Source organism: Notolabrus celidotus, chromosome 1 (assembly GCF_009762535.1).
Source record: "Notolabrus celidotus isolate fNotCel1 chromosome 1, fNotCel1.pri, whole genome shotgun sequence".
NCBI classification, from domain to species: domain Eukaryota; kingdom Metazoa; phylum Chordata; class Actinopteri; order Labriformes; family Labridae; genus Notolabrus; species Notolabrus celidotus.
This window is the reverse complement of record NC_048272.1, coordinates 22,392,906-22,409,158: the sequence shown is the minus strand read 5'-3', so window position 1 is coordinate 22,409,158 and position 16,253 is coordinate 22,392,906.

The window sequence follows — 16,253 nt, the reverse complement described above, 5'->3', positions numbered from 1 at the left end:
AATAAAATAATAACATATTAACAGTAAAGGAGACTAATATGCTACATAAAAATAAATACAGAAAATTAACAGAGAATAAAATATTAAAACGCTGAGAGGTAGTCTGTAAAAATCACTGGAATAAGATCTAATTATAAATAATTAAATTATCCAAAATAGATTAATAAATAAATACAAGTAAAAATGTACTAATAATAAAATAAATAATCCACAATAAATTATTAAATAAATTAAAAACCTAAATAATTGAATACATATCTTAAATAATAATCAAATAATTAATATTTTGATAAAAACAAGTAAAATAATTACCAAATTCATTATGAAATAATCCACAATAAATTACTAAATAAATTCAATGAAAAAATTAACTGAATCAATAATATATGTATCTATAATAATTGAACTTATTTAATATATTCCATACCAGTTTGTATATCTTCTTTGGTGTATTTATCTAACTATTACATTTATTTTTTATTTTTGAAGACCTTCCACCTCCCTGTGCTCTGCCTCTACTAACACACTGAAGCTCTCAGAGAGTTATTCATTACAGTACATGTTTATTATTGAAGTTGTAGTTTGCTGGGGTTGAACTTGATGTCTTGATGTTTCATGTCACAGTGTTGGCCTGAAACTCCAAACTGTGCTGCAACAAAATATACATGCATATATGTAAGCATTGTTAGGATTGTTTTCACATTAAGTTAGTAAGTTGGTTGTTGAGTCTTTCCAGAGCTCCACGTTTGATCCTCTAGTTGTCTTATTCGTCCAATAATCAGTCCACTTCGCCAAAATGAAATCCTGTCATTTCTAATCTGAAACAACAAAAGCAGTTTGTGCTTGTATTTTTTAAGTTTTAACAAATGTTTGACATTGATTCTGAAAACGATCAGAATGATTCATCAAATATCAAAATAGTTGCATTTATTTCCTTTTTTTCATCCACTCATTGCTTCATACTTGATTTGCGCGCGTGCATGTCTCAGTGTGTCATCAGCTGACTGATGTGTTGTGAGTTTTGGTGGCGAGGGTGACGACTCGGTCTTGAGTTTGTGGCGAGACGAGAGCCCAGATGTTTGACACGTGTGGTCCTGGTGGTTGTTTTGATCTGATCTGTTGTCTCTCAGACGATTGTTGATAGAACGGTTTGTTCTCCTTATTCTGAGTGTGTGTCCATGTGTGTTTGTGTGTGTCACTCAGCAGCTGTTGAGTACTGTCAGGAGACTCGGGCAGCAGCTGTGGATGTGTTTTTGTGTTTTTGTCTGTCGTAGTTTGTGAATTTGGAGAGCGACAGATGTGTTTGGCGTCTCTCTCCCACAGGGCTGCATGATACAGAAACAGATCTCTGTTTTCTCCTTTCCTCTCCTTCCCTCTTCATGTCCATCATTAGAGCTGCAACAATCAGTAAACTAATCAATTAGATGTCCCTTAGCGTCTCGCTCCGCCCAGTATTTTCTTCGTCATGTAACATTTTGTCGTTCTGAGAAAAAAGGTCCAGATCCTCTTTGTGTAATAATATGTACTTTGGTTGTCTCAGCAGCATCAGACACTCTCATATGAGCAGGCTTTAATATATGTGGAGAATCAGTCCATATGGAGAGCAGTGTGTTGTAATGACATCCTGACTCCCATCAGCAGTAATCTGATGGAGCTTTATTCCTCTCTATAAACAGATATCTGTGTTTAAGTGCAGCTATCAATCTGTTCAACCTGAGCGACAAATCTGCCCGACGCCGTGTAGAAATGCCAATCAGCGTGTAGATTTCCTGACTCCTGGGAATGCTTCTAAAAAGATTGATCCGACCTCCATTCAACAAACAATATTTACAAAGTTGTTTCCTCTCCTCTCGAGGACAGACCTCAAAAAGCTTGTGTTTTTCCTCTAAACACAGTTTTGAGTGTTGTGAACTCTGATGTGCATCAGAGTTCACAACATAGACTGTATAATAAATGGACCTAGTCTCCGTGACGTCACTCTTGTGTTTCTGAATCCGATCGTCAGAGGGTGCCATATTAACAAATTAACCGGATGTTTTCATTTTGTTTTGGTGCCGGACTTCCTGCTTCATGCTCCGGCATCCGGCAAAAATAGAAGTCTTGTGTATCTGATCCAGAGGACTCCGACCTGCCGGATCAGAGACGCAGACGTAACGTAACGGAGCGGATCCAGTGGAAGTTAACACATTGACTAGAATAGAAACCTATCAGATCCGGTGCTGTGACGGATTAGAGACGGACCGAACCGGGATCTGGTGGAATTTGGCCGTAAGACTAAATCTAATATATACATGACAAATTAACCCTGCAGTGGACACTTGAAGTGTTTGTGTAGCTTACAATTAACAGTGAAACTGAGACTCAGCAGGAAGTTAACAGGTGTTCCAGCTGCTTCTCAAATTTGTTTTTTGGACTGCAAACAGTCAGTCTTGTCTGGAAATCAATCACCACATACTGAGGCTGCACCAGAATTCAACATTTTCACCTTTTTCTGATGTTTAATTTATGAAACAACGAATCAGTTAATTGACAAAAAGATTAGCTGATCAATCAGTAACCAAACTAATTGTTAATTTCATCCTTTTGAATTATAATCTTGTTTATGGCATTGTTTGATAGTTTCTCTCTTTTTTCTTTTCTTTACATTTCTTCTTCTTTAATCTCCTCCTCCGTCTCCTCTCTGTAGTCTTTCCCTCCTCTCATTAAATCTTCTTCTCCCCCTTCCTTCTTCCACCTCCTGTCATTTCCTCCCATCATCTTTTCCTCATTTCCTGGACCACTTTCACTTCTTCTTCTCTCCTCTGTAAAAAGGAAAATTCGCAGCGGGAATGGTTACACCACATTTTATTGCTTATTGATTTCTATTATTACACTTGAACCTGGGGGCCGTCACTTGCTCTGCTTCCTTTCCTCGTGTTGTGAGTTGTGGATTTGTGATTGCCCAGGATAATGGTGTGGTGCGTGTGTGCGTGTGTGCGTGTGTGCGTGTGTGCGTGTGTGCGTGGCGCGTGTGCGTGTGGGCGTGTGTGCGTGGTGCGTGTTGCGTGTGCGTGTGTGGTGTGTGTGTTGTGTGGTGTGTGTGTGTGTTGTGTCAGGGTCAGCAGCAGCTACCTCCAGCCCTTATTTATGATCGTAACAGCTCAGTTATGCTAATCTCACTAATGCAGCCACTCAGCAATAATACACACAAAAGCTGCTGACTGAAGATATGATGATGGTGAGGAAGATGATGACTGCTTGGCTGAAGTCTCAGGTTTATCTGAGAGTGTGAGGCTGAGAAAGCACAACGCCAGATCAGAGTCAGAAGACGTTCAGAGTTGTTTCAGTTTTCTCTCTTGATTGTTGAAAAACCTGTGACCTCAGTAAATGTTAAATATGTTCATATTTGATGAATCGTTCCTACTTCATTTTTTATTTACGTGGACTAAAGTTAGTCCAGTTCAGAGCATGTCTCTGATGCTAGTAATATACAATCAATCAGGGAAAAATCACAGATGAGTGCTTTACACTCTAAATTAGGCCTGCCGAGTATGAGAAAACGTGATGTGTGATTAAATACAGGATGCGCAATTATCGTCTTTGCAATTAAAAGATAATGATAAAAAAAATAATAATAATTTAATATAAAAATAAATACTTCATCAGTTAACATGTACACACTTGGACTCCTGGGTATCATGTTTTCTTTTGGGTGTACTAAAAGTAACTGAAGACTTGCCTTTTTAATCTGGCTATTAATTTTGAATAATTTCTTTTTGGCCCTGGACTGGATTATTATCATTATTATCATTGTTTAGCATCATTGTTTTATTTTATTCTATCATACTTGTTATGTTATTTTTATTTTATTTTATTTATTCCATCTTATTTCTTATGTGTTTTTGTATTTTTAAAAATTGTATTTGTATTCTATTCTTTATAAATTTATTTTTGTTATTCTTAAATATTAATATTATTTTGTAACTTTCTTATTTTATTTTATTTAGTTTAATTTTATTTTATTTTATTCTATCTTATTTTTTATGTTTTATTTATTATTTTATTTATTTTCATTTTATTTTATTTTTATTCTATTCTATCTTATTTTTTATGTCATTTGTATTTCCTTTTATTTTTCTGGTAGTTACCTGGTTTTTAATGTAGTTATTTTTATGTCATTTTTAAGTATTTCATGTTACTTCCCACTATCTTTCTTTAGTCTTCTATCATTTTACCTATTCTCTGTTTTTTTGTGAAGCACTTAAAAGGTGCTTTATTATTAAGAATGAGTTGAGTTTATGCTTTTACACATTTAATGCAGTCAGCCAACCTCAGATTAATTGGTGCAAACAGAGTTGATGTTTTGACACTAGGAACAGCTGATAGACATACTGCATGCTCTAGATTTCTCTAGGGCTAATGTTTTTGTTCATGTTATGCATCATGTCATAAGTTTTTGGGTAGAAAAACAGCAATATAACATCAGTTTTGGCTGCTCTAGAACAAGAAATGACTCCATTCTGTAATATGTGTCTTAAGAGTAGAAATAGTTCAATAATTTTGTGTATTTTGAACTTTGACCCCTGCCTGAAAGTCCTCTCAGAGAGAACCACCTGAAGGCAGAGTAACAGCAGCAGTATTCTGAACAGTGTGAGTCGGTCTGTCCGGTGTGGTGTTGTAGTGATGGTAGAGAGTGATCGAAGAAGTGCGAGTGAGACAGATCTCTGAGGAAAACTTAAACCGAGTGTTGGATGAAGTCGAGAGGTCCAAGACCGATTTTCAGGATACGTTTCAACACAAATCAGATCCTGTGTTTACTTTCTTCTCTCCTCCCCCCGAGCAGACTTTACCCTGAGTGTGTGAATGAAAAGCTATTTGTGTGTTTAGTGACTCAGACGGCGAGCTGGGCCAAGTGTTCAGATTCACTAAGCTCAGGCTAATTGTCTTTAGCAGCAGCGTGCAAAACATCCATGTAGCAGAGTCGGAGTCAGAGGCCTGTGTCACGACTTTGAATATTGCAAAGCTGTGGAGATAGGGTTGCCGGTGTTAAAGTGTTAGAGATAAATGAGGCTCTTTTTTTCTGCACTCGTTCTCCTGCAGGATGAGGCTGTGTGGAAGGGAGGATGAGGAAGGAGGACTTTTAACTTCCTGCTCTTGCGAAGTGTTACGGCTGGTTAAGTTAGTTAATTGTATTTTATTGAAACCAAACAGAAATTAACTTGAAACGCTGGAAACAAACCACTGAGGTGCTGCTGCTGCCAAGTAGAGGGAGAGAGGGAGTGTTAACTGAGGAGCTGCCTACATAGACTTCGGCTGATTGCCCCCAGCTGCAGGTGAATCACAGGTGATCACCACAGGAAGCTTCAGACACAAACATGACAGAACTCTGATGTAACATAAGTATGAAAACTAGAAAGGGGAGACATTTTGGCATTTACAGACTGTTTTCCTCCTAATTTTCCAGAGTATAAATCCAGAGTTTTTAATATAAATCCATCACATTGTTGTGTGCAGGCAGCTTAAGTAGTCACTGCTGCTGTTGAGAGAGCAGGCCAGAGCAAGCTTGATGTAGTCTTGTAGTGTTCAAAGAAGAGATCTTTGACACGTCTATGCAGTTCAGAAAATAAGAAACTATTAAACATGTCTAGGCATGATGCATGATTTCTGCAGCGATTGTTCTCAGAAGAGTGAAGAGACTTCTGCAAAAATAAAAACTTGAGAATGAAATCATCCGCAAAGACGTCTGCATGGAGGATTTGAAGACAATATTATAATATTACAGATTCAGCAGCTTGAATTAATCTCTTTCATTTAATTTTGAAATCTTTTTATTGGAAATTTTTCCTTTTTTTTCATACATTAAGTCACACATCACACATGTATCAAAAAAAAAAAAGAAAAAAGACATCTTAACAAGGCAATCCAAGCCTAACACATGTAGAAAAGAAATATACAGAGTACAACACATAAGTATTTTAGGCAGGACAAAACAAAACAAGAAAGCAGAAAAAATAATAATGATAATAATAAAAATAATATTGATCTCTTTCAGCAAAAAGTGTCCAGAAAAAAATATTCAATCATCGACCCTGCTTCTCATTGTGCATTTCTACCAGAGCAAAAACATTGATGAGTTTATTTTTCAGCTAATACAACATGTTTTTAAGTGCAAGTCAGATTATAAATGCTGCAGTATACAGATTTAATTTATAATACACATTAATTTTACTTGAATGCATGGTCACGTCACTGTGGAGGCCTGAATGTTGTGCACCCAAGTCACTGTAAGTGCACAACATTCAGGCACTTCTTAATTTGGTTGCAGAACGTTTAAACGATAACAGAAGCTCTTCTATTTCTTTTTCTAAAGTTATATTTTGGGGGCATTTTCACCTTTATCGTTAGATGAAGAGTGACAGAAAAACGTGGGAAGCAGAGGGTAGGGGAGGGCGATTGAGAAAATGGTCACTGCCAGGAGACAAAACGGCGACCTCTGCGATGAGGGCTATAGCCTCTGTATATGGCACGAGCTTGGACCGCTAGGGCATCGGCGCCCCAAGGCTGTTCTTTTTCTAAGTGTGCACTAAACATCCACATCCTTTCAGGTAAAGGCAAAGCTGTTTTCAGACATGCACTCTGGAAAATTGCTAGAAAATTTCAGTGTCAGTAAATGATTGTAAAAGAACAAACTGGGGAGGAAGAGTGAGTATGATGCAGTTTCACTGTTTTCATCCGGTTACGTGTTTAGTTTGTTGTAATATCAACTTTTTACCTCATCTGCCATTGGCTAGTGACCTCCAAAAATGTACTGGCCAAAATATTTTCATCGGCCAATAAAAAAATCCTGCCTTATTTGATTTAAAATAATTACCATACGTTTTTATTATGAAAATCCAACTTAAAGCTGGGGTGGCAGTCTCGCGGAAAACTAGCAGGAATTTGAATGTAGCATGTCCTCATGACTCCCACTAACCCCTCCCCTCCTCCCTCAGAGCTCCTCCAAAACGATGCCCCCCCCCGCTCACATGCACGAGAGCCGCTGACTTGCGACCATATGATGGTGACTGATTCAAAACCGGTCCTCACCAAAACATTATCATAGTGAAAGTTAAAAACACCAATATATATGGCTACTGTTAGTACTTACAACTGTCATTCTAGCATTATCCAGTTGTACTGGTGACACGATATCAGGAGAAAAGTTATTACACATATAATACTGTAACAGCTCTACTGTTTGTTAAACGTGTTCAGTGTAGATGTTCTTAACTCCTACAGTGTTGACGGTTAGTGAAGGCATCAGTAGAGGTGTAGAGTGTGTGAGCGGGAGAGAGGAGAGACAAGAGGAGAAGTTCTTTATTCATTCAAACATTGATTGTTGTTTTGTTGGTTGGCTTGATCACGGCCGACAGTGACAGGTTATTAAAACTCAACGTGTTCACGAATCGGCTCGTCATCCCTACAGCGTCCGGACGGACGCTACAATACATATACATTTCTGTAGGACTTAGTAAATGTCATTCATTCTTCTGCTTGTCATCCCTGTCATCCCTACAGCGTCCGGACGGACGCTACAATACATATACATTTCTGTAGGACTTAGTAAATGTCATTCATTCTTCTGCTTGTCAGAGCCCCGTGGTGAGAGCTTTTTAGACTCTGATCCGGACTACAGTCCTGAGCACCTCATCGGGTCAGAGGGGACAGGCCCGAGGTCGAGCGAGAGGGGCAGTCAGTAGAGTCAGGGGAAGCAGCGGCAGGAGACGGAGACTCGGAGTGCACGCCGGGGAAATGTACGCGCAGGAGGCGGGCAGAACGGCAGGACGGAATTTGAATGGTTTAAAATTTTGGCACCCAAAAAAAGCTGATTGGTTGGTGTTTTCCCAGGTTTACTCTGGCTGTAGATAGCAGCTTTTTCTTCGCTCTTTTTTTAAGAACACATCATGTAATGATTGCCATCAGGACATAAAGATCATTTTAACCAGTATAACAAAAAGTGTATCTAAATCTGATTACCAACCCCAGCTTTAAGCATCACTAAAGAATACAGTTATGTACAGATAAATTAGATTACTGATATTTTATTAGATACTTGACTGCTGCATCATCATGTATTAGAAATATTCAAAAGTGCAACTTTTTACATTGACTGAGTGAGCCAAATGTCTGTCTCACAGCTCTAACAGGAACATTCCGTTAACCCGCAGGAAAAGGGAAAAGAATAAAAAAAACATCAACGGGGATTGAGTCTGAATGAGATTAACTTCGTCTAGCTGTCTGTTCCTCGTCTTGATCGTCTCCTACCTCTTTGTTTATTCCTTTTTGTTTGTGGTGGCTTCATGCCAAGAATGTGTCGCCACATTGTCCTCGAAACGCTCTTCCCGCCATGCTTCTTCAAGCAAAGGGAATGAATTGAACTCCAGTAGCTGACGCCATGCCGTTCCTGACATACCAAATCACAACACAAGTACGCACGCTGTGAGGGTGTGTGTTTTTGTTTTACACGCCAAACTTATTTTTTACCTGCCATTGGTGCTCGGCGGGTGTTAATTCTGCGCCCTGCGTATAGCTGTCCGAGTTCACACCGGTGTTCTAAAGAAATATGCTTCCAATTGAAATGAGCGACTAACAGCTCTGAGTCCTGGGCACTCTCATCGCTGGGAAAATGATTTGATTCACGAGGTACGCTTCTCCTGAAATCTTAACCATGGATTTTGTAATAGAGTATTAAAGAGCTGTATGCTTACAGCACACTTACTCCTGTTTGTGACCTAAAACATTCACAAAATGGCATCGTCTGGCGGCCTCTGTTATCAGTTTGGACGAGCATTTTTCAACCAAGCATCAAAACTTGACAGAACACAGCTGCATGAAAAGCTATAATTTTCTTGCTAATTTATAGATCTCCTGCTGCATTCCCTCGAGAGCTCACCTCAATTTACCCTCGATTGATTCTACTAGGTGGGTTAAAAGGATGCAGGAAACCAGATTTAAAGTGTAAGGATCCATGCAGAATGACGTTATAGTGATGTGTAATACAGGAGTGACCCAGCTCTGCCTGACTGAAATCATCAAAGTGCTGCAGGTCCTCAGATACTCCTCACTACCAAACAACACTACACACTTCTACTCTCAGATATTCCTGGCAGTACTTAATTGGCTCTATCTCTGACTTACTGAAGGACAGAAGGATTCACACACGCACACACACACACACACACACACACACACACACACACGCACACGCACACGCACACTCACACACTCACACTCGGAGTCCTTTAGTCAGAAATAGCAGCTTAATCAGTCTGAAGATGTTGCAGAGCTGTTGTGATCCCACAGCTTTGTCCCAGTGATGGCTGATGATGTAAGATATGCCCACATGGATCCTCTTAGCTGATTGGCTGGCTGTTCAGGTCGTTCACCACACCTGGCAGGACATAGGGAGCTGATTAGTGATCGGGTTGTTTGTTTGTCTGGACAGTATTTCTGCACATCAGACTACATCAGACCCACGTCACATCCGACGGACGGAGCGTTGCAGCTTTGATGCATGGCAGGATGAATGTATAAATGTATTTTTCATAAAGATAATAGTCTGTTAAATACTTAACACAAAAATAAAGTTTCACCAAAATATTTTCTTTTTTTTCAGCCCACATTTTTCAGAGTAAATTAGCCGACTGCAAAGTAGTGCAATAATTATTGTTACATATAGACTTTGCACCCTTTGTTAAGCAACTAAATACATGTACATGGTAAATCTTATTACCAACATTTTAACACTTATTTAATGACCCTAAATGACATCCTGTTGCCCACCTTTACACCCTCAAGGCTCACCAATAGGTCCTCCCCCACACTTTGGTAATCACTGAGCTACAGACTTTATTTGTAAACCACTTTTCATTCAACAATAATGTAAAAAAAAAACTGCTGTGCATAGACAAAATAGCAAAAAGATGATTATAATAATAATAAAATAGAATAATAATAATATGAGTTATGAGTTTTTATAATAATAATGATACAAATTATAATAAAAATTAAGAGTTTTTATAATAATCAGAGTTTTATAATAATAATAATGAGTTATAATAATAATAATAATAATAATAATAATAGGTTTTAATAATAATAATAATAGGTTTTAATAATAATAATAATAATGAGTGTTCTGATCATGATAAAAATGATTTTTTGTAATAATATTAATAATAATGAGTTTTTATAATAATAATAAAATAAGATTTTACAATAATAGTAATAAAGAGTTTTTATAACAAAATAATAATAATGATAATCATAATAATGATAATAATTATAATAATAATGATAATAATAATAATGATTTGTCTAATAATAATAATGATAATGATAATAATATTAAAATAGAATAAAGTAAACTTACTAAAATCCCCCAAAATCACTGAATAATATGATAATAATAAACCATTTAATAAATAGTGAGTTAATCCAAAATAAATAAATAAATACAAAAAAGTTAACAGATAATATAGCTGTACTGACAACAAATTAAATTATGACTGTATATGAGTTTTAAATAGACTACATTTTAAAATCAATAAGTTATAGGTTCAGGGTGATTATATTGACTATTTAGAAAAAACTGTGATTCTTTTTTTACATCACACAATCCAACATAAGAGCATGATGATAACCTGTCATCACTCTTGTGTTGTCTGCTTTCTTTGTATTCTCTCTCTCCTAGAGATGGAGGGACTGAGAGAAGAATAAACAGGGGATGGGAGGTGAGGGGATTGGGGAGAGGGATGAAACAGACAGGGGAGGAGGAGGAGGAGGGAGGAGGAGAGTGTGTACAGGAGAGAGCATAGGGAGGCAAGTCGTCCTTGATTTTGACCTCCACCACTTATTGGTGGTGCCTGCTGGTACCACACACACACACACACAACACACACACACACCGTCACACACACACACACCGTCACACACACACACACCGTCACACACACACCGGTTGTCTGCGTGCCAGGAATGCACTGCAGCACATACACACCCTCTAACAGAGACGGGACCACCGAACAGAGGGGCTATCAAACAGCAGCTGTTCCCTGGATCCTCTGATAGCTACCTTTGTGTGAACACCGGTCTGAACCAGGGATTACACTCTGGGATTATCACTCATTGTCCTTTAATCAGTCTGTGTGTAACTCTACTGGGCCTAGCAGGAGGACAATGTGTATAGTAGAGCCGAGAAAATATGCAGTGTGTGATGACGTTCAGTGTTTGTCTCACACAGACGATACTCGAGACAGACACCCAGGTGAATCTACGGCTGCCCATGTATCGTTATTTACCGACCACTAATGCGTTTCCTCTTTTTACTCACACACAATTCAGCATCTTTGATCGATGGTGTGTGATCTGAACTCGCTCTGCACTCGCCTACGTGCACGAGTATTTCTGTATGCTCTATAGATGATCAGTAAGAGAGAGAGATGTCTGCTGTAGTGTCTCTCCTTGAAAGCATTGATTGCAGTGACGTCTGGTTTTGAGTATCAGGTTCATATTGATGCTGTTGCTCTGATCGTTTTGATCAACTCAACCCCTCCATTATGCTTCTGTGACATTCAATCTTGCAGCCGAGACTTTACATGGGCGTAGATATCACACCTTGAACGAATGGAATGAAAGGGCTTTATTTTCGCTCTGTCGTTATAACGGAGGCTCACCTCAATTTGTGAGTGATGCTTGTCCTAACAGGGGTTGTGTTATTTGGCCGACTTTAAGATTGAATTTTACAGAGTAATCAGGGCGTCATTATTTCCTTGTCTGCTGCTCAAAGTAATCTTTACAGCTCTCTCCTCTCGTTCATTGTGCACAAGACGGATGGAAGAGAGTTGCAATGGTAAAGCTGTCATCAAAATCCCCCACTGATATAATACTTATATATTTTATTTGATTGTATTTATTTATTTTTCTTTAAAGTTTTATTGTATCTATTACTATTCTCATTCTATTTATAAAATTAGTCAGATTTATTGGTTTACTTTTGATGTTAATTTGTTTATTTTGTATGTATTTATAATATTCGTTTTTTATTTATTTATTTATTTATTTGTTTTGACCATATTTAAAATATCCTTTTTTTAAATTATTTTTATGTACGTTTTCATAATATTCATGTTTTATTTTTATTTTATTTTTTTATGTATTTATAATACAATATATTATGTTATTTAATTTAATTTAATTTATTTTATTTTTCTTTTAAGTTTATTATGTCTATTTCTATTGTATTTTTTATTATTCTAATAATTATTTATACTATTATTCTGATTTATAGTTTAACTTTTTGTTTATTATTCATTTATTTTGTATGTTTTTACAATATTCATTTTTTATTTATTTATTTTTAGTGTACTTATAATATTAATTTTGATTTATTCATTTTATTTTTGTGTTTTGTATGTATTTATAAAAAGTTTTAGAGGTCATGGATCATCGGGGTGATTTCACTGATCCCGGCTCAGAGCAGCGATGTGACCTCAAGTTTACTGTTTGCTGCTTACTTTAGAATTCATCGCTCGTGGGAAAATGGGAAAGACTGTTTATTTCTGTGTGCATGTTTGTGTGAGAGTGTGTGTGTGAGAGAGAGTGTGTTGTGTGTGCGTGCCTCAGCCTGCATCTGGGGCTCATGCTTGGTCAAGCTTGGCTCGTGACTTGAGATGAGACAGTTAGATGCTGATTTTCCAATCGTGGTTGAAATCGTGCAGCATGCTGTGGGCGGTCGTGATCAGAGCCTTGCTCATTGTGAAGCTCTTGTGTGACAGGAAGAGAACAATCAAAGTTGGAGACTGGAGCTGTAACAGCTGTGCGTTGATGTTTTAGTATCATGTGTCGCCTGAAATGTACTGCTCCTTAAGAAAATACAGGTTAATTAACCTTTAGGGGAAGAAGCAGAGACACTACAGCATGATGCAAAGCTGAATATTTAATGATTGAGGAGAATTTGTAAAGGGCACGACAGCAAGATGAGATGTGTCACCTGATTCAGCACAGCAGGTCGCTGATTGATCTGTGACTTTGTATGTTTGCTGCTCGGTTAATCAGAACAAGTCGGCACTGTTTTGGGCACAACTGCTGCTGCTACAACAAATATGTGCAAACAATGTCAACAAAGAGACATTTTTTGGATTGTGATTTGAAGAGATATAAAACATTTAAAGAGCGTGTGATTTGTTTTGTCAGCTGAGCAGGTTTCAGAAGAAAAGGCATCAAAGTTACATCAAACTGATATCAAACTCAACTCATCTCTTCTTTATTTATATAACACATTTCATGCATTCAGACATGCCACCTAGTGCTTCACAAAAGAACAGAGAGAGAAAACAACAGCAATAGGTGAAACGATAAAAGGCTAAAACAAGATAGAGGAAAGTAATATGAAACACTTAAAATGAAAATAAAATCATTAAAAAAACAGATAAATACCAGAAAAATCTGTGCAATAAAGTCAATGAAATAAAATCTGATAAATATCATAAAGATAAATAAAATCCTAAAAATAAAAACCATTAGAATAAAATAATAAATACCAGAAAAATAAAAAAGTAAAGTCACTTAAATAAAATCAGATAGATATCAGTAAAATAAAATAAAATCATTACAATAAAGTCAAATTAGTCAGAATAAAATAAAGAATAAAATTTATGCTAAAACAAGGTAATACCTAAGAGTCAGGTATTTATCTGCTCCCTCATCCTCCTCTAATCCAGGATGATTTTCTAAAGAGGAATTTATCACAATTTAAATCAAAGTGCCAGAGTTTTTAACAAACTTGTGAAAGTTTTATTTCTATTTTATAAATCTGAGGTTTAACACTGACCTCACTCATTCACATCATTCTGTTTAACCCAGACTTCTCAGCGCTCCATTTACATAACATTATTATACAACATGAATTCATATGCTTCATATCAGATCATAATTTTGGGAGCTGTTACTCACCTTGTTGGAATGAAACATTAACATGTTGTCCTGAATACGTTGTGTTGTGTTTGTGTGCTGTCCTCGTCGGCTGTTTGATGTGGTAATAAGAGAGAAAAGTGGCGTTGACCTCCATTGTTGTTGTCTCCTGTGTCATTGTTTCAAATGCTTATTATTTATAATCCAGGTTTTTATCTATCATGTTGCTCATTAACGGCTGGGCTTTGATTTCAACCTGTGAGCTCCTGAATCACAGAACATCCTGATTAATGAGGATGTTTCATAGTTGAGTTCAGATCATGAGGAGAGCTGGGAGGACGTCGGTGGACCTAAGGCCGTGTTTTTAACAAACTGTTGAGAGGAGTTGCAGGAAGTCAGGGACTCAAAGTTTAAAGACTCATTTGGATCCTCTACAGCGCCGGGAGCTAGTAACCGTGTCGACAGGGACGTCTCTTCTGATCCCGTGGTGACTCTGCGGTTCGTAGTCATCGAGCTATGTAGAGAATCATAATAAGTGTGTGTTTTCATGTATGTGTGCAGTGTGTGTGTGTGTGTGTGTGTGTGTGTATGTGTGACACAATCCTGTCGAAGCCAACATGCTGAAACATTTTATGTCAACTGTTTGTGGCGACGTGCCCAGAAACCTGTGTGTTATTTTTAAACAGCACCTGGTTCTGTTTTATCTTGTCTGTTGTTAGCGGGGATGTTGTTTACTGATGAAGACTAACTTCAAGTTAATAATTGATGTGTTAGGGTGTTTCTTACCCTAAAAATGCTCTCTGAAGTTTGAGCTTCATGTGGCTACCAGTGAGCTCTGAAGTCTGAATAAAAAGCAGTTTGTTTAATTTATTTATAAGGTTTTTTATAGAAATTCATTCATAAATATTTGTGCATTAACGATGCAACACAGGTGACCAAACTGCGTCCCAAATAAAAACAAATCTTAATCTAATGATGTTCCCTCTCTCTCCTCAGGTAGTGGTGACCCTGGCGAACTGACACCCTGCTCCTCCAGCCCTCCACCCAGCCCAGCCCCCCCACTCCCTGTCCTGACCGGGTGACCGTGCTGCCGGCAGTGGATTGGAGCACTCTGATTGGAGGATTTGCGAGGTGGTTTTTCGGTCTGGCGCCGCCTCCCCCAGGGGCCGGCGTGCGCTCCCAGCAGCCCGTGGTGCCCTGTGCCCCCCCCTCGCCGTCACTGCATAACAGAGCCCATGCCCAAGGTAAAACCCGGACCAGCACCACCATGCTGATGTGGAGGAGAGCCCACAATCACTCAGACTTAGACCTGTAGTTTGGTTTCTTTTGTTGTTCAAAGCACATTCGTCCTACCTTGGCTTCATCTGTTTTGCAGAAGTATTCAGCTGGGCTACAATCTCTGTTTACTTTTCCAAAGAGATTCAGAGCGTGTTATGATAATCTACAGCTGATACATGTACTGTTTATCATACAGACATGATTACATGAAGAATAGAGAGGAGGAGATGACATACACGGCCGACGAGCGCGGATCAGGGAAGTGCTGTAAATGTGTGAAATAAAAAGCTGCTGAGAGGACCAATCGCAGGGCTTGCTGTCTGCGTCAATTCTACACGTAGTTACATTTTGGAGGAGGTGCACGTCAGCTACATCTGTAGGCCTCTTCGTAGGTACGGGAGCTACGCGGACCTCTGCCGTAGGCTACACTGTCGAGTCGACGCTGAAGTATAAATCAGCCTTAAGGTTGTCGACACACTAGACGTCTTAAGCCAGGTTTAGGGCCCGATTTGCCTCCTTTGTGACCAAATTCTACCAGACAGATGTCTGGTCCATCTCAGATCCGTCACAGCACCGGATCTGATAGGTTTCAGATACACAAGACTTCTATTTTTGCCACATCACACCAGAACCCACATACACACCCATTCAAAAAAGCCAAAGTAAACATGAAGTAAACAGCAGAAATAATCATGTTTACAGCCTGGTCAAAAACAGTTTAGGTCTGAATAGCTCATTTCTGTCTCAGCAAACACAGTACGGGTGTGAATTATTTATAACTCTACATTTTGAAGATATTAAACTTATGAGTTTTGCCCAAATAAGGGCATGGCTGGCTTGATTGACAGGCGGGAACATTGTGGCTAAAGGCCCACCTCTTTACCTCACACTAGCTCGGATGAAGTTAGATTGTGTTCAGCGTTTCCAATATGGCACCCTCCGACAATCGGCTTCAGGAACAGATTGGTGACGTACATTTTTATACAGTCTTTGGAGGCAACATGTGACATTGCTGCAGAAACTAGATGAAGAGCTTCCTGATCATT